Source organism: Xenopus tropicalis, chromosome 6, assembly GCF_000004195.4.
Source record: "Xenopus tropicalis strain Nigerian chromosome 6, UCB_Xtro_10.0, whole genome shotgun sequence".
NCBI lineage: Eukaryota > Metazoa > Chordata > Amphibia > Anura > Pipidae > Xenopus > Xenopus tropicalis.
In genome coordinates this window covers 272668-292373 of record NC_030682.2, presented here as the reverse complement: position 1 = coordinate 292373, position 19706 = coordinate 272668, and the positions used below count along the sequence as shown (strand labels likewise).

At 51.2% G+C, this 19706-nt stretch overlaps 1 long non-coding RNA gene across 1 annotated transcript in view; it reads left to right on the top strand.

The window, feature by feature from the left end:
* Positions 1 to 2453: 2453 nt before the first annotated feature.
* The window catches only part of LOC101732803, a 45387-nt gene continuing 28134 nt past the window's right edge, over positions 2454 to 19706 (top strand). Inside the window, exons 1-2 of the long non-coding RNA XR_004223295.1 lie at positions 2454 to 2554; positions 8501 to 8667. This is a non-coding gene — a long non-coding RNA (uncharacterized LOC101732803). The remainder of the gene's footprint in view (positions 2555 to 8500; positions 8668 to 19706) is intronic.

Sequence of the window (19706 nt, the reverse complement as noted above, 5' to 3'; positions counted from 1 at the left end):
GTCCCTTTCCCTTCCCTGCACTGCTGGTTCTGACTCCTGATACAACTCCCCAATATCCATTCATTCCTCATTCTCACTGGGTTTATAGTTATGTGTAACTGTCACTGTGTCTGTCCCTTTCCCTTCCCTGCACTGCTGGTTCTGACTCCTGATACAACTCCCCAATATCCATTCATCCCTCATTCTCACTGGGTTTATAGTTATGTGTAACTGTCACTGTGTCTGTCCCTTTCCCTTCCCTGCACTGCTGGTTCTGACTCCTGATACAACTCCCCAATATCCATTCATTCCTCATTCTCACTGGGTTTATAGTTATGTGTAACTGTCACTATGTCTGTCCCTTTCCCTTCCCTGCACTGCTGGTTCTGACTCCTGATACAACTCCCCAATATCCATTCATCCCTCATTCTCACTGGGTTTATAGTTATGTGTAACTGTCACTGTGCCTGTCCCTTTCCCTTCCCTGCACTGCTGGTTCTGACTCCTGATACAACTCCCCAATATCCATTCATTCCTCATTCTCACTGGGTTTATAGTTATGTGTAACTGTCACTGTGTCTGTCCCTTTCCCTTCCCTGCACTGCTGGTTCTGACTCCTGATACAACTCCCCAATATCCATTCATTCCTCATTCTCACTGGGTTTATAGTTATGTGTAACTGTCACTGTGTCTGTCCCTTTCCCTTCCCTGCACTGCTGGTTCTGACTCCTGATACAACTCCCCAATATCCATTCATCCCTCATTCTCACTGGGTTTATAGTTATGTGTAACTGTCACTGTGTCTGTCTGTCCCTTTCCCTTCCCTGCACTGCTGGTTCTGACTCCTGATACAACTCCCCAATATCCATTCATTCCTCATTCTCACTGGGTTTATAGTTATGTGTAACTGTCACTGTGTCTGTCCCTTTCCCTTCCCTGCACTGCTGGTTCTGACTCCTGATACAACTCCCCAATATCCATTCATTCCTCATTCTCACTGGGTTTATAGTTATGTGTAACTGTCACTGTGTCTGTCCCTTTCCCTTCCCTGCACTGCTGGTTCTGACTCCTGATACAACTCCCCAATACCCATTCATTCCTCATTCTCACTGGGTTTATAGTTATGTGTAACTGTCACTGTGTCTGTCCCTTTCCCTTCCCTGCACTGCTGGTTCTGACTCCTGATACAACTCCCCAATACCCATTCATCCCTCATTCTCACTGGGTTTATAGTTATGTGTAACTGTCACTGTCACTGTCCCTTTCCCGTCCCTGCACTGCTGGTTCTGACTCCTGATACAACTCCCCAATATCCATTCATTCCTCATTCTCACTGGGTTTATAGTTATGTGTAACTGTCACTGTGTCTGTCCCTTTCCCTTCCCTGCACTGCTGGTTCTGACTCCTGATACAACTCCCCAATATCCATTCATTCCTCATTCTCACTGGGTTTATAGTTATGTGTAACTGTCACTGTCCCTTTCCCGTCCCTGCACTGCTGGTTCTGACTCCTGATACAACTCCCCAATATCCATTCATTCCTCATTCTCACTGGGTTTATAGTTATGTGTAACTGTCACTGTGTCTGTCCCTTTCCCTTCCCTGCACTGCTGGTTCTGACTCCTGATACAACTCCCCAATACCCATTCATTCCTCATTCTCACTGGGTTTATAGTTATGTGTAACTGTCACTGTGTCTGTCCCTTTCCCTTCCCTGCACTGCTGGTTCTGACTCCTGATACAACTCCCCAATATCCATTCATTCCTCATTCTCACTGGGTTTATAGTTATGTGTAACTGTCACTGTGTCTGTCCCTTTCCCTTCCCTGCACTGCTGGTTCTGACTCCTGATACAACTGATTCCTGAGACAATGTAGCGGAAGCAGAAGCTGATAAACACGCTGGAAGGAAAATGACTTCTGCTGCATTTTCTTTTCAAGATTAAGTAGTGTAAGAAGTTTAATAGATTGTATTTAATGTTCAACATCTGTTGATGATCTGTAACTCCCTGAATCCCCTGAGAAGTGAAGGTTGGAATCTTCCATCTGAACATGATACAAACTGAGGGGGGGGTTGTATAATAATTAGAATGTGACCCAATAAAACTCTGCGGCCCCCCAGCTTCTCCCTACTGAGCCTCTCAGGCACCATTTGGGCATTTGGGGGTTAAACCTCTGGCCCAATCAGAAGTTCAGGGAGATTATCAGAGGGAGAGACTTGGTAGTTCAGCTCAGATAATAGGTTAGTGTTGCCTTTAATCAGTCCCAGTTTGCCCTGTGCCCCTTTCTCTTTCTTAATAGCACAACATTTCCCTTAGTGATTCCCATAAGATCTGATTAACTCTCCCTGGTTGTTTAGCTGTTGGTATATTCCAATCTGCCCTACCCCTCCCCTATACTGAGCACATTCCCTAAATATTTCGGAATTTCCCCCCCCCCCCCCCCCCCCCCCCCGGTGCAGGTAGAACAGGTTCCCCCAGTATCTAACAGGAAGTAGATTTCCGTTGCATGAGAAGCTGCTTTCGCTCTCGGCACCATCACATCTGCTCCCAGGGGGCCGGGAAGGGGCATGTTTGGTAAGTGGGGTAAATCCAAGCCTTGCCTATTACAGGGAATGGTACTTACCTGTGTATAGAACCTGTGTGACCCATCAGGGCCCCCAACTGCCCCTGCTTCCCCCTCCCATTCCTGCCCCTAACACTATAGCCCCTCTATAGATATGCCCCCAAATCCCACTCACTATCACTCACCCATGTGATTTCACTCTCAGACTCACTCCCCTTTAATGTAACCCTTTCATACCTGTACCCCATCTAACTTTATTCAGAATCCCCCCTCCCCTCTCCCTTCCCCCCCTCCTGTTGTGCCCGTCTCAGTGCCGCTCTCTAACCCACTTACACTCTATTCATCTAAATCTGTTCCTCCCATCACTGTTAGTGCCCCTGTCTCTCCCAGACTGACTGTGCCATGGTGGCTTCTCTCTCTGTCAGTGCCCCCTGTGCCCCCCATGCCCCTCACACCCCACTGGGGCAATAGGCATCTCCTCTCTTCTCACTGAGGCCTCAATCACATCCCTTTCTATTCTCCCTCCTGGTTCCCTTCTTGTGGGGCACATACAGTTCATTTATCCCTCTCTCTGCCCCTGGGGCAGTTACATAGTTACATAGTTACATAGGGTTGAAAAAAGACCAGTGTCCATCAAGTTCAACCCATCCAAGTAAACCCAGCACACCTAACCCACACCTACCAATCTATACACTCACATACATAAACTATAAATACAACCACTAGTACTAACTGTAGGTATTAGTATCACAATAGCCTTGGGTATTCTGCTTGTTCAAGAACTCATCCAGGCCCCTCTTAAAGGCATTAACAGAATCTGCCATTACCCCATCACTAGGGGCATTCCCCAACCCCCTCACTGCCCTCACCGTGAGGAACCCCCTACCCAACATCCCCCGGCAGGGCATTCCCCAACCCCCTCACTGCCCTCACCGTGAGGAACCCCCTACCCAACATCCCCCGGCAGGGCATTCCCCAACCCCCTCACTGCCCTCACCGTGAGGAACCCCCTACCCAACCCCCCCCCGGCAGGGCATTCCCCAACCCCCTCACTGCCCTCACCGTGAGGAACCCCCTACCCAACACCCCCCGGCAGGGCATTCCCCAACCCCCTCACTGCCCTCACCGTGAGGAACCCCCTACCCAACATCCCCCGGCAGGGCATTCCCCAACCCCCTCACTGCCCTCACCGTGAGGAACCCCCTACCCAACATCCCCCGGCAGGGCATTCCCCAACCCCCTCACTGCCCTCACCGTGAGGAACCCCCTACCCAACATCCCCCGGCAGGGCATTCCCCAACCCCCTCACTGCCCTCACCGTGAGGAACCCCCTACCCAACATCCCCCGGCAGGGCATTCCCCAACCCCCTCACTGCCCTCACCGTGAGGAACCCCCTACCCAACATCCCCCGGCAGGGTATTCCCCAACCCCCTCACTGCCCTCACCGTGAGGAACCCCCTACCCAACATCCCCCGGCAGGGTATTCCCCAACCCCCTCACTGCCCTCACCGTGAGGAACCCCCTACCCAACATCCCCCGGCAGGGCATTCCCCAACCCCCTCACTGCCCTCACCGTGAGGAACCCCCTACCCAACATCCCCCGGCAGGGCATTCCCCAACCCCCTCACTGCCCTCACCGTGAGGAACCCCCTACCCAACATCCCCCGGCAGGGCATTCCCCAACCCCCTCACTGCCCTCACCGTGAGGAACCCCCTCCCCAACATCCCCCGGCAGGACATTCCCCAACCCCCTCACTGCCCTCACCGTGAGGAACCCCCTACCCAACATCCCCCGGCAGGGCGTTCCCCAACCCCCTCACTGCCCCCACCGTGAGGAACCCCCTACCCAACATCCCCCGGCAGGGCATTCCCCAACCCCCTCACTGCCCTCACCGTGAGGAACCCCCTACGCTGCTTCAAATGGAAGCTCTGTTCCTCTAATCTATAGGGGGGGCCTCTGGTGCGCTGATTGTTTTTATGGGAAAAAAGAACATCCCCCAACTGCCTATAATCCCCCCTAATGTACTTGTACAGAGTAATCATGTCCCCTCGCAAGCGCCTCTTTTCCAGAGAAAACAACCCCAACCTCGACAGTCTAACCTCATAGTTTAACCCTTCCATCCCCTTTACCAGTTTAGTTGCAGTCTCTGCACTCTCTCCAGCTCATTAATATCCTTCTTAAGGACTGGAGCCCAAAACTGCACTGCATACTCACTGTTACTGCCCCCCATACTCACTGTTACTGCCCCCCATACTCACTGTTACTGCCCCCCCATACTCACTGTTACTGCCCCCCCCATACTCACTGTTACTGCCCCCCCATACTCACTGTTACTGCCCCCCATACTCACTGTTACTGCCCCCCCATACTCACTGTTACTGCCCCCCATACTCACTGTTACTGCCCCCCATACTCACTGTTACTGCCCCCCCATACTCACTGTAACTGTCCCCCATACTCACTGTTACTGCCCCCCATACTCACTGTTACTGCCCCCCCATACTCACTGTTACTGCCCCCCATACTCACTGTTACTGCCCCCCATACTCACTGTTACTGCCCCCCCCATACTCACTGTCACTGCCCCCCATACTCACTGTTACTGCCCCCCATACTCACTGTTACTGCCCCCCATACTCACTGTTACTGCCCCCCATACTCACTGTTACTGCCCCCATACTCACTGTTACTGCCCCCCATACTCACTGTTACTGCCCCCCCATACTCACTGTTACTGCCCCCCATACTCACTGTTACTGCCCCCCATACTCACTGTTACTGCCCCCCATACTCACTGTTACTGCCCCCATACTCACTGTTACTGCCCCCCATACTCAAGGTGAGGCCTTACCAGGGACCTATAAAGGGGCAAAATTATGTTCTCATCCCTTGAGTCAATGCCCTTTTTTTATACAAGACAGCACTTTATTTGCTTTAGTAGCCACAGAATGACACTGCCTGGAATTAGACAACTTGTGATCAACAAAAACCCCCAGATCCTTCTCCATTAAGGATCCCCCCAACTCACTCCCATTCAGTAGATAGTTTGCGTTTATATTATTCCTACCAAAGGGCAGAACTTTGCACTTATCAACATTGAACCTCATTTCCCAGTTTGCTGCCCAGTTTCCCAGTCAAATCGCTCTGCAAAGCGGCACATCCTGCATGGAACATATAGTTTTGCCCAATTTAGTATCATCAGCAAAAATAGAAACAGTACTGTCTATGCCCCCCCCCAGGGCATTAATAAACAAGTTAAAAAGCAAAGGACCAAGGACTGACCCCTGCGGTACCCACTAACCACACTGGTCCAATTAGAAAATGTTCCATTTCCCCCCACTCTTTGTACTCTATCCTTCAGCCAGTTCTCTATCCAATTACAAATATTATGTTCTAGGCCAATATTCCTTAATTTGATCATTAACCCTCTGTGAGGTACTGTATCAAACGCTTTAGCAAAGTCCAAGTAGATCCCATCCACTGCCATTCCAGCATCAAGGTTCCTGCTCACCTCCTCATAAAAGGCGACTAAATTAGTCTGGCAAGATCTGTTACCCATAAACCCCTGTGGCACAAACTAATAGTATTGTGAACTGCAATGTATTCAACTACCCTATCCCTTATTACCCCTTCCAAAAGTTTTCCTACTACTGATGTCAGACTAACAGGCCTATAGTTTTCAGGCTGAGAGCGGGATCCCTGTTTAAATAACGGCACCACATTAGCAATCCGCCAGTCTCTCGGCACCATGCCAGGCCTCAATGAATCCTGGGAAATTAAGTGAAGAGGTTTGGCAATCACAGCGCTCAGCTCATTTAATACCCTGGGATGAATCCCATCCGGCCCTGGACCTTTGTTTACCTTTACATGTTCAAGTCTCTTTTGAATTCCCTCCCGAGTGCCCCATGCGTCAGTAGCTAAATTACTAGAACTGGGCATATTACAAGGGAAGCCTTCATTATCTGGCTCCTCAGATGTATAGACAGATGGGAAATAAGAGTTCAAAATTTCAGCTTTTTCCCCGTTCTCATCAACCAATGTACCCCCCCGTGATAATAAAGTTCCCACCCCTTCTTGCTTCATTTTTTTACTATTCACATAATTAAAAAATAATTTAGGATTCTTTTTACTCCTAGCTGCAATATCCCTTTCCATTTCTATTTTAGCTGCCTGATAGCTTTTTTGCTGCTTTATTTGCCCCCCTGTACCTGATGAAAGCCCCAGCTGCCCCAGCTAACTTGAATGCTTTAAAAGCATGTTTTTTCTTACCAACCTCGACAATAACACTTTTATTCAGCCATAAAGGTTTTGCTTTGCGATGCCTCTCCTTGCTTACTAGGGGAATATACTGTTGTGTATACCTACAAAGCAATGTTATAAAGATGTTCCATTTTCCTTCTGTGCCTAACCCCATGAAAAGCCTTTCCCAGCTGCCACATTGCAGAGATGCCCTTATACTGGCAAAGTCTGCACGTCTGAGCGTTTAGTTACTCCCTTATAGAGCTGTCTCTGCAGCATTATCCCAAAGGAGACCATGTTGGGATCACTGTTCCCCAAATGCCCCCCCCCACACAAATGTTAGAGATAAGTTCATTATTATTAGAAATCACCAGGTCCAAAATAGAGTCATTCCTAGTGGGTTCTTGAACTGCCTGAAATAAAAAGTTGTCATTTAGCATATTTACAAACCTACTATTTAACCCCCAATCCTAAATACTTATATCCCAAATGTTTCGCTAGACAGTGACTGCCCACCCCACTGCTCCTGCTCCCTGGCCCCCCCTTCTCCACTACCAGCCCCCTAACCCACTGCCACCTACCCAACATTCCTTCACTCCCACTCAGTTACTCATGTGAGTGTAACCCTATCCTCACCGCTCCTGGCACTGACAGGGTTACACTTCCCGAGTGGCACTTACCTGAGGGCACTGACAGGGTTACACTCCCCGAGTGGCACTTACCTGAGGGCACTGACAGTGTTACACTCCCCGAGTGGCACTTACCTGAGGGCACTGACAGGGTTACACTCCCCGAGTGGCACTTACCTGAGGGCACTGACAGGGTTACACTCCCCGAGTGGCGCTTACCTGAGGGCACTGACAGGGTTACACTCCCCGAGTGGCACTTACCTGATGGCACTGACAGTGTTACACTCCCCGAGTGGCACTTACCTGAGGGCACTGACAGTGTTACACTCCCCGAGTGGCACTTACCTGATGGCACTGACAGGGTTACACTCCCCGAGTGGCACTTACCTGAGGGCACTGACAGGGTTACACTCCCCGAGTGGCACTTACCTGAGGGCACTGACAGTGTCACACTCCCCGAGTGGCACTTACCTGAGGACACTGACAGGGTTACACTCCCCGAGTGGCACTTACCTGAGGGCACTGACAGGGTTACACTCCCCGAGTGGCACTTACCTGAGGGCACTGACAGGGTTACACTCCCCGAGTGGCACTTACCTGAGGGCACTGACAGGGTTACACTCCCCGAGTGGCACTTACCTGATGGCACTGACAGGGTTACGCTCCCCGAGTGGCACTTACCTGAGGGCACTGACAGGGTTACACTCCCCGAGTGGCACTTACCTGATGGCACTGACAGTGTTACACTCCCCGAGTGGCACTTACCTGAGGGCACTGACAGGGTTACACTCCCCGAGTGGCACTTACCTGAGGGCACTGACAGGGTTACACTCCCCGAGTGGCGCTTACCTGAGGGCACTGACAGGGTTACACTCCCCGAGTGGCACTTACCTGAGGGTATGTAGTGGTATTGGGAGAGACTGGGTACCAGGTACTTATTAGCGCAGCGCCACCTAGTGGGATCCGGGAGTGCACCTACGGGGGCCCCACTACCCTGTTTCCCCCAAAATAAGACACCGTATTATATGTTTTTAAGCTGCAGAATATACACAAGGCCTTATTTTCAGGGGATGGGTTATTTCTCCAGGAAGAAGAATCCAGTGCAGATTTATAGTTGAACCAGACAAACTGGAACGGATTTCTTGCTGCCATTGTTTCCATGTACAACAAACTACGGTACATTTACACATTTATTCAGTGACAATCAAGTTCTTCTGGAACCTCCTCATAACAATCCCCACCCAGAAGTTCCAGGTCAGTTACTTGTGACTCCATTTCTTTCAGAACCAGTGGGCCCAATCATGTTTAGCCATAGCACTGCCCTATGAGCCCTTCTTATCCAGGCAGCCGGCCTGTAGTGCAACTGTCAGCCATTCCCTCCCATCAGTTCTTCCCCCAAGTCACAATCTCTTGCAGTTTAGGCTTAAGTTTCCGCGCTGATTTCTCTCCATTCTATTCTCAATGTAGTCATTCATTTCCCTGCGCAAATAGTCCTTGTGGCTTGTTTATTGCAATATAAAGAGTGTGGGGACAGGCCGCCATTCCTGCGGGAATCATTACTTGGTCTATTTTCCTTTCATGAAGAAATGACTTTATACCTAATACACTGGCTGCACCCCGACTAGCAGCCCTCTCCGGCCCCCCCACATACCCAGCGGCAGCATTAAACCCACCCAAGAACAAAAATTCCCAAAACACGTTCAATCTTTTCCTTCTTGCCCTTAGAAATGATTAGAGGGGGGAGTTTAGTGCCATCCAGAGGAATTGCCGATATACAGGTAACGCGGGCACCTTCGTAAGCAGTGGGGGGAATGGACACTGAGGAGGCACCCCGCTGTTCAATTGTTGTTTGAGATGATTGGCCCATAAACACTGCAGTTTCACCCATAGCAATCATGTTAGAAAGATTGTATTTAGAGAATTTAAAGGACAACTAAAGCCTAAAAAAGAATATGGCTAGAAATGTTTAGCTGTGAGTTCTGAGCCCCTGTACCAGCCCAAAGCCCCCAAAGCTCTATAGAAATAAAGCCCCATGCCCCTGAAGATGCCCCCAGTAGCTCTCCATCTTTTGCCCAACTACTGCACATGCTCAGTCTGCTCTTGGCTGATGTCACTGAGCTTAGGGAGCGACTCACAATATTCTTCTTTCCCCTGCCTGCTTGCTCTAGTCTCTGCCTGTTCCCTACATGCATACAGGCCAACCAATCACAGTCCTTCCTGGCACTTTGAGCTTGGGGAGAGACTTTAGCTGAATCCTTATTGGCTGACTTTCCCCCTTGTAATGATCCCAAATACTGAGCTGTGTAACAAATATACGTTACAAAGGTTGGAAACAGAGGCAGAAGCTGAGACAAAAGCTTTAGTCACTTTGCTGTTACAAACAGCCCCTCTGGGAATAAACTGCCCCAGTGTAAAGGCTTCTCTGTATGTAACATAGTGACTGTATCTGCCCCTTACACTCCCCCCCCCCAGGGCTAAGGTACAGAATATTATTCACTTTAGTGCCCATCAGCCCAATAACTTCTCTGTATGTAACACAGTGACTGTATCTGCCCCTTACACCCCCCCCCCCCAGGGCTAAGGTACAGAATATTATTCACTTTAGTGCCCATCAGCCCAATAACTTCTCTGTATGTAACACAGTGAGTGTATCTGCCCCTTACACCCCCCCCCCCAGGGCTAAGGTACAGAATATTATTCACTTTAGTGCCCATCAGCCCAATAACTTCTCTGTATGTAACACAGTGAGTGTATCTGCCCCTTACACTCCCCCCCCCCAGGGCTAAGGTACAGAATATTACTCACTTTAGTGCCCATCAGCCCAATAACTTCTCTGTATGTAACACAGTGAGTGTATCTGCCCCTTACACCCCCCCCCCCCAGGGCTAAGGTACAGAATATTATTCACTTTAGTGCCCATCAGCCCAATAACTTCTCTGTATGTAACACAGTGAGTGTATCTGCCCCTTACACCCCCCCCCCCCAGGGCTAAGGTACAGAATATTATTCACTTTAGTGCCCATCAGCCCAATAACTTCTCTGTATGTAACACAGTGAGTGTATCTGCCCCTTACACCCCCCCCCCCCCAGGGCTAAGGTACAGAATATTATTCACTTTAGTGCCCATCAGCCCAATAACTTCTCTGTATGTAACACAGTGACTGTATCTGCCCCTTACACTCCCCCCCCCAGGGCTAAGGTACAGAATATTATTCACTTTAGTGCCCATCAGCCCAATAACTTCTCTGTATGTAACACAGTGAGTGTATCTGCCCCTTACACTCCCCCCCCCCAGGGCTAAGGTACAGAATATTACTCACTTTAGTGCCCATCAGCCCAATAACTTCTCTGTATGTAACACAGTGAGTGTATCTGCCCCTTACACCCCCCCCCAGGGCTAAGGTACAGAATATTATTCACTTTAGTGCCCATCAGCCCAATAACTTCTCTGTATGTAACACAGTGACTGTATCTGCCCCTTACACCCCCCCCCAGGGCTAAGGTACAGAATATTATTCACTTTAGTGCCCATCAGCCCAATAACTTCTCTGTATGTAACACAGTGACTGTATCTGCCCCTTACACTCCCCCCCCCCAGGGCTAAGGTACAGAATATTATTCACTTTAGTGCCCATCAGCCCAATAACTTCTCTGTATGTAACACAGTGACTGTATCTGCCCCTTACACTCCCCCCCCCCCAGGGCTAAGGTACAGAATATTATTCACTTTAGTGCCCATCAGCCCAATAACTTCTCTGTATGTAACACAGTGAGTGTATCTGCCCCTTACACCCCGCCCCCCCAGGGCTAAGGTACAGAATATTATTCACTTTAGTGCCCATCAGCCCAATAACTTCTCTGTATGTAACCACAGTGAGTGTATCTGCCCCTTACACTCCCCCCCAGGGCTAAGGTACAGAATATTACTCACTTTAGTGCCCATCAGCCCAATAACTTCTCTGTATGTAACACAGTGAGTGTATCTGCCCCTTACACCCCCCCCCCAGGGCTAAGGTACAGAATATTATTCACTTTAGTGCCCATCAGCCCAATAACTTCTCTGTATGTAACACAGTGACTGTATCTGCCCCTTACACTCCCCCCCAGGGCTAAGGTACAGAATATTATTCACTTTAGTGCCCATCAGCCCAATAACTTCTCTGTATGTAACACAGTGACTGTATCTGCCCCTTACACCCCCCCCAGGGCTAAGGTACAGAATATTATTCACTTTAGTGCCCATCAGCCCAATAACTTCTCTGTATGTAACACAGTGACTGTATCTGCCCCTTACACTCCCCCCCCCAGGGCTAAGGTACAGAATATTACTCACTTTAGTGCCCATCAGCCCAATAACTTCTCTGTATGTAACACAGTGAGTGTATCTGCCCCTTACACCCCCCCCCAGGGCTAAGGTACAGAATATTATTCACTTTAGTGCCCATCAGCCCAATAACTTCTCTGTATGTAACACAGTGAGTGTATCTGCCCCTTACACCCCCCCCCCCCCCCCCAGGGCTAAGGTACAGAATATTATTCACTTTAGTGCCCATCAGCCCAATAACTTCTCTGTATGTAACACAGTGACTGTATCTGCCCCTTACACCCCCCCCCAGGGCTAAGGTACAGAATATTATTCACTTTAGTGCCCATCAGCCCAATAACTTCTCTGTATGTAACACAGTGAGCGTATCTGCCCCTTACACCCCCCCCCCCAGGGCTAAGGTACAGAATATTACTCACTTTAGTGCCCATCAGCCCAATAACTTCTCTGTATGTAACACAGTGACTGTATCTGCCCCTTACACTCCCCCCCCCCAGGGCTAAGGTACAGAATATTATTCACTTTAGTGCCCATCAGCCCAATAACTTCTCTGTATGTAACACAGTGACTGTATCTGCCCCTTACACTCCCCCCCCCAGGGCTAAGGTACAGAATATTACTCACTTTAGTGCCCATCAGCCCAATAACTTCTCTGTATGTAACACAGTGAGTGTATCTGCCCCTTACACTCCCCCCCCCAGGGCTAAGGTACAGAATATTATTCACTTTAGTGCCCATCAGCCCAATAACTTCTCTGTATGTAACACAGTGACTGTATTGCCCCTTACACCCCCCCCCCCCCCCAGGGCTAAGGTACAGAATATTATTCACTTTAGTGCCCATCAGCCCAATAACTTCTCTGTATGTAACACAGTGAGTGTATCTGCCCCTTACACTCCCCCCCCCCAGGGCTAAGGTACAGAATATTATTCACTTTAGTGCCCATCAGCCCAATAACTTCTCTGTATGTAACACAGTGAGCGTATCTGCCCCTTACACCCCCCCCCCAGGGCTAAGGTACAGAATATTACTCACTTTAGTGCCCATCAGCCCAATAACTTCTCTGTATGTAACACAGTGACTGTATCTGCCCCTTACACTCCCCCCCAGGGCTAAGGTACAGAATATTATTCACTTTAGTGCCCATCAGCCCAATAACTTCTCTGTATGTAACACAGTGACTGTATCTGCCCCTTACACCCCCCCCCCCCCCCCAGGGCTAAGGTACAGAATATTATTCACTTTAGTGCCCATCAGCCCAATAACTTCTCTGTATGTAACACAGTGAGCGTATCTGCCCCTTACACCCCCCCCCAGGGCTAAGGTACAGAATATTACTCACTTTAGTGCCCATCAGCCCAATAACTTCTCTGTATGTAACACAGTGACTGTATCTGCCCCTTACACCCCCCCCAGGGCTAAGGTACAGAATATTATTCACTTTAGTGCCCATCAGCCCAATAACTTCTCTGTATGTAACACAGTGACTGTATCTGCCCCTTACACTCCCCCCCCAGGGCTAAGGTACAGAATATTATTCACTTTAGTGCCCATCAGCCCAATAACTTCTCTGTATGTAACACAGTGACTGTATCTGCCCCTTACACCCCCCCCCCCCCAGGGCTAAGGTACAGAATATTATTCACTTTAGTGCCCATCAGCCCAATAACTTCTCTGTATGTAACACAGTGAGTGTATCTGCCCCTTACACTCCCCCCCAGGGCTAAGGTACAGAATATTATTCACTTTAGTGCCCATCAGCCCAATAACTTCTCTGTATGTAACACAGTGACTGTATCTGCCCCTTACACTCCCCCCCCCCCCAGGGCTAAGGTACAGAATATTATTCACTTTAGTGCCCATCAGCCCAATAACTTCTCTGTATGTAACACAGTGAGTGTATCTGCCCCTTACACTCCCCCCCCAGGGCTAAGGTACAGAATATTATTCACTTTAGTGCCCATCAGCCCAATAACTTCTCTGTATGTAACACAGTGAGCGTATCTGCCCCTTACACCCCCCCCCAGGGCTAAGGTACAGAATATTACTCACTTTAGTGCCCATCAGCCCAATAACTTCTCTGTATGTAACACAGTGACTGTATCTGCCCCTTACACTCCCCCCCCCAGGGCTAAGGTACAGAATATTATTCACTTTAGTGCCCATCAGCCCAATAACTTCTCTGTATGTAACACAGTGACTGTATCTGCCCCTTACACTCCCCCCCCCCAGGGCTAAGGTACAGAATATTATTCACTTTAGTGCCCATCAGCCCAATAACTTCTCTGTATGTAACACAGTGACTGTATCTGCCCCTTACACTCCCCCCCCCCAGGGCTAAGGTACAGAATATTATTCACTTTAGTGCCCATCAGCCCAATAACTTCTCTGTATGTAACACAGTGAGTGTATCTGCCCCTTACACTCCCCCCCCAGGGCTAAGGTACAGAATATTATTCACTTTAGTGCCCATCAGCCCAATAACTTCTCTGTATGTAACACAGTGACTGTATCTGCCCCTTACACTCCCCCCCCCCAGGGCTAAGGTACAGAATATTATTCACTTTAGTGCCCATCAGCCCAATAACTTCTCTGTATGTAACACAGTGAGTGTATCTGCCCCTTACACTCCCCCCCCCAGGGCTAAGGTACAGAATATTATTCACTTTAGTGCCCATCAGCCCAATAACTTCTCTGTATGTAACACAGTGACTGTATCTGCCCCTTACACTCCCCCCCCCCAGGGCTAAGGTACAGAATATTATTCACTTTAGTGCCCATCAGCCCAATAACTTCTCTGTATGTAACACAGTGACTGTATCTGCCCCTTACACTCCCCCCCCCAGGGCTAAGGTACAGAATATTATTCACTTTAGTGCCCATCAGCCCAATAACTTCTCTGTATGTAACACAGTGACTGTATCTGCCCCTTACACTCCCCCCCCCCAGGGCTAAGGTACAGAATATTATTCACTTTAGTGCCCATCAGCCCAATAACTTCTCTGTATGTAACACAGTGACTGTATCTGCCCCTTACACTCCCCCCCCCAGGGCTAAGGTACAGAATATTATTCACTTTAGTGCCCATCAGCCCAATAACTTCTCTGTATGTAACACAGTGACTGTATCTGCCCCTTACAACTCCCCCCCCCAGGGCTAAGGTACAGAATATTATTCACTTTAGTGCCCATCAGCCCAATAACTTCTCTGTATGTAACACAGTGACTGTATCTGCCCCTTACACTCCCCCCCCCAGGGCTAAGGTACAGAATATTATTCACTTTAGTGCCCATCAGCCCAATAACTTCTCTGTATGTAACACAGTGAGTGTATCTGCCCCTTACACCCCCCCCCCCCAGGGCTAAGGTACAGAATATTATTCACTTTAGTGCCCATCAGCCCAATAACTTCTCTGTATGTAACACAGTGAGTGTATCTGCCCCTTACACTCCCCCCCCCCCAGGGCTAAGGTACAGAATATTATTCACTTTAGTGCCCATCAGCCCAATAACTTCTCTGTATGTAACACAGTGACTGTATCTGCCCCTTACACTCCCCCCCCCAGGGCTAAGGTACAGAATGTTATTCACTTTAGTGCCCATCAGCCCAATAACTTCTCTGTATGTAACACAGTGAGTGTATCTGCCCCTTACACCCCCCCCCCAGGGCTAAGGTACAGAATATTATTCACTTTAGTGCCCATCAGCCCAATAACTTCTCTGTATGTAACACAGTGACTGTATCTGCCCCTTACACCCCCCCCCCCCCAGGGCTAAGGTACAAGAAACATACTGGATAAATTAAATATGATCCAATATCTAAACATTAACCCTATCTGTAACAATGGCCCCTTTATTGGGGCTCCCTATAGATCCTCTCAGGTCCCTGTCTGGGTTTCAAATAAGGGGTGGGCGTGTCTTAACGGTTCCTGCCAGAAGCACAGTAGGAGGGGGAGAGCCAATCACAGCCCTGCAGTCACACAAGCACAGACAGGCTTCAGTTCCCTATCAGGTCAGTCTAGCTGCTGATTGGTTCCTATCCTACAGTGCCCCTGCCCCCCCGGCACAGCCTGGGAAAGGAGGAAGCAGGAAGTGGCACAAATGGGCGGGGTTAGGGGTTAAATTTCAATAAATCAGCCCTCTGTACCAGTACCACTCTAGGGGTGTAAGGCAGTTAGGGTTGGGCCCCCATACCAGTACCACTCTAGGGGTGTAAGGCAGTTAGGGTTGGGCCCCCGTACCAGTACCGCTCTAGGGGTGTAAGGCAGTTAGGGTTGGGCCCCCGTACCAGTACCACTCTAGGGGTGTAAGGCAGTTAGGTTTGGGCCCCCGTACCAGTACCGCTCTAGGGGTGTAAGGCAGTTAGGGTTGGGCCCCCGTACCAGTACCACTCTAGGGGTGTAAGGCAGTTAGGGTTGGGCCCCTGTACCAGTACCACTCTAGGGGTGTAAGGCAGTTAGGGTTGGGTCCCCCATACCAGTACCACTCTAGGGGTGTAAGGCAGTTAGGGTTGGGCCCCCGTACCAGTACCACTCTAGGGGTGTAAGGCAGTTAGGGTTGGGCCCTGTACCAGTACCGCTCTAGGGGTGTAAGGCAGTTAGGGTTGGGCCCCCGTACCAGTACTGCTCTAGGGGTGTAAGGCAGTTAGGGTTGGGCCCCCGTACCAGTACCACTCTAGGGGTGTAAGGCAGTTAGGGTTTGGCCCCCGTACCAGTACCGCTCTAGGGGTGTAAGGCAGTTAGGGTTGGGCCCCCGTACCAGTACCGCTCTAGGGGTGTAAGGCAGTTAGGGTTGGGCCCCCGTACCAGTACCACTCTAGGGGTGTAAGGCAGTTAGGGTTGGGCCCCCGTACCAGTACCGCTCTAGGGGTGTAAGGCAGTTAGGGTTGGGCCCCCGTACCAGTACCACTCTAGGGGTGTAAGGCAGTTAGGGTTGGGCCTCCGTACCAGTACCGCTCTAGGGGTGTAAGGCAGTTAGGGTTGGGCCCCCGTACCAGTACCGCTCTAGGGGTGTAAGGCAGTTAGGGTTGGGCCCCCGTACCAGTACCACTCTAGGGGTGTAAGGCAGTTAGGGTTGGGCCCCCGTACCAGTACCACTCTAGGGGCAGAAGGCAGTTAGGGTTGGGCCCCCGTACCAGTACCACTCTAGGGGTGTAAGGCAGTTAGGGTTGGGCCCCCGTACCAGTACCGCTCTAGGGGTGTAAGGCAGTTAGGGTCGGACCTCCGTACCAGTACCGCTCTAGGGGTGTAAGGCAGTTAGGGTTGGGCCCTGTACCAGTACCGCTCTAGGGTGTAAGGCAGTTAGGGTTGGGCCCCGTACCAGTACCACTCTAGGGGTGTAAGGCAGTTAGGGTTGGGCCCCCGTACCAGTACTGCTCTAGGGGTGTAAGGCAGTTAGGGTTGGGCCCCCGTACCAGTACCGCTCTAGGGGTGTAAGGCAGTTAGGGTTGGGCCCCCGTACCAGTACCGCTCTAGGGGTGTAAGGCAGTTAGGGTCGGACCTCCGTACCAGTACTGCTCTAGGGGTGTAAGGCAGTTAGGGTTGGGCCCCCGTACCAGTACTGCTCTAGGGGTGTAAGGCAGTTAGGGTTGGGCCCCCGTACCAGTACCACTCTAGGGGTGTAAGGCAGTTAGGGTTGGGCCCCCGTACCAGTACCACTCTAGGGGTGTAAGGCAGTTAGGGTTGGGCCCCCGTACCAGTACCGCTCTAGGGGTGTAAGGCAGTTAGGGTTGGGCCCCTGTACCAGTACCACTCTAGGGGTGTAAGGCAGTTAGGGTTGGGCCCCAGTACCAGTACCACTCTAGGGGTGTAAGGCAGTTAGGGTTGGGCCCTGTACCAGTACCGCTCTAGGAGTGTAAGGCAGTTAGGGTTGGGCCCCCGTACCAGTACCGCTCTAGGGGTGTAAGGCAGTTAGGGTTGGGTCCCCGTACCAGTACCACTCTAGGGGTGTAAGGCAGTTAGGGTTGGGCCCCCGTACCAGTACAACTCTAGGGGTGTAGGGCAGTTAGGGTTGGGCCCCTGAACCAGTACCGCTCTAGGGGTGTAAGGCAGTTAGGGTTGGGCCCCTGTACCAGTACCACTCTAGGGGTGTAAGGCAGTTAGGGTTGGGCCCCTGTACCAGTACCACTCTAGGGGTGTAAGGCAGTTAGGGTTGGGCCCCTGTACCAGTACCACTCTAGGGGTGTAAGGCAGTTAGGGTCGGACCCCCGTACCAGTACCACTCTAGGGGTGTAAGGCAGTTAGGGTTGGGCCCTGTACCAGTACCGCTCTAGGGGTGTAAGGCAGTTAGGGTTGGGCCCCGTACCAGTACCACTCTAGGGGTGTAAGGCAGTTAGGGTTGGGCCCCCGTACCAGTACTGCTCTATTGGTGTAAGGCAGTTAGGGTTGGGCCCCCGTACCAGTACTGCTCTAGGGGTGTAAGGCAGTTAGGGTTGGGCCCCCGTACCAGTACCGCTCTAGGGGTGTAAGGCAGTTAGGGTTGGGCCCCCGTACCAGTACCACTCTAGGGGTGTAAGGCAGTTAGGGTTGGGCCCCAGTACCAGTACCACTCTAGGGGTGTAAGGCAGTTAGGGTTGGGCCCTGTACCAGTACCGCTCTAGGGGTGTAAGGCAGTTAGGGTTGGGCCCCCGTACCAGTACCGCTCTAGGGGTGTAAGGCAGTTAGGGTTGGGTCCCCGTACCAGTACCACTCTAGGGGTGTAAGGCAGTTAGGGTTGGGCCCCCGTACCAGTACAACTCTAGGGGTGTAAGGCAGTTAGGGTTGGGCCCCTGAACCAGTACCGCTCTAGGGGTGTAAGGCAGTTAGGGTTGGGCCCCTGTACCAGTACCACTCTAGGGGTGTAAGGCAGTTAGGGTTGGGCCCCTGTACCAGTACCACTCTAGGGGTGTAAGGCAGTTAGGGTTGGGCCCCTGTACCAGTACCACTCTAGGGGTGTAAGGCAGTTAGGGTCGGACCCCCGTACCAGTACCACTCTAGGGGTGTAAGGCAGTTAGGGTTGGGCCCCCGTACCAGTACCACTCTAGGGTGTAAGGCAGTTAGGGTTGGGCCCCCGTACCAGTACCACTCTAGGGGTGTAAGGCAGTTAGGGTTGGGCCCCCGTACCAGTACCACTCTAGGGGTGTAAGGCAGTTAGGGTTGGGCCCTGTACCAGTACCGCTCTAGGGGTGTAAGGCAGTTAGGGTTGGGCCCCCGTACCAGTACTGCTCTAGGGGTGTAAGGCAGTTAGGGTTGGGCCCCCGTACCAGTACCACTCTAGGGGTGTAAGGCAGTTAGGGTTTGGCCCCCGTACCAGTATCGCTCTAGGGGTGTAAGGCAGTTAGGGTTGGGCCCCCGTACCAGTACCACTCTAGGGGTGTAAGGCAGTTAGGGTTGGGCCCCCGTACCAGTACCACTCTAGGGGCAGAAGGCAGTTAGGGTTGGGCCCCCGTACCAGTACCGCTCTAGGGGTGTAAGGCAGTTAGGGTCGGACCTCCGTACCAGTACCACTCTAGGGGTGTAAGGCAGTTAGGGTTGGGCCCCCGTACCAATACCACTCTAGGGGTGTAAGGCAGTTAGGGTTGGGCCCCCGTACCAGTACCGCTCTAGGGGTGTAAGGCAGTTAGGGTCGGACCTCCGTACCAGTACCGCTCTAGGGGTGTAAGGCAGTTAGGGTTGGGCCCTGTACCAGTACCGCTCTAGGGGTGTAAGGCAGTTAGGGTTGGGCCCCCGTACCAGTACTGCTCTAGGGGTGTAAGGCAGTTAGGGTTGGGCCCCCGTACCAGTACTGCTCTAGGGGTGTAAGGCAGTTAGGGTTGGGCCCCCGTACCAGTACCGCTCTAGGGGTGTAAGGCACTTAGGGTTGGGCCCCCGTACCAGTACCACTCTAGGGGTGTAAGGCAGTTAGGGTTGGGCCCCAGTACCAGTACCACTCTAGGGGTGTAAGGCAGTTAGGGTTGGGCCCTGTACCCAGTACCGCTCTAGGGGTGTAAGACA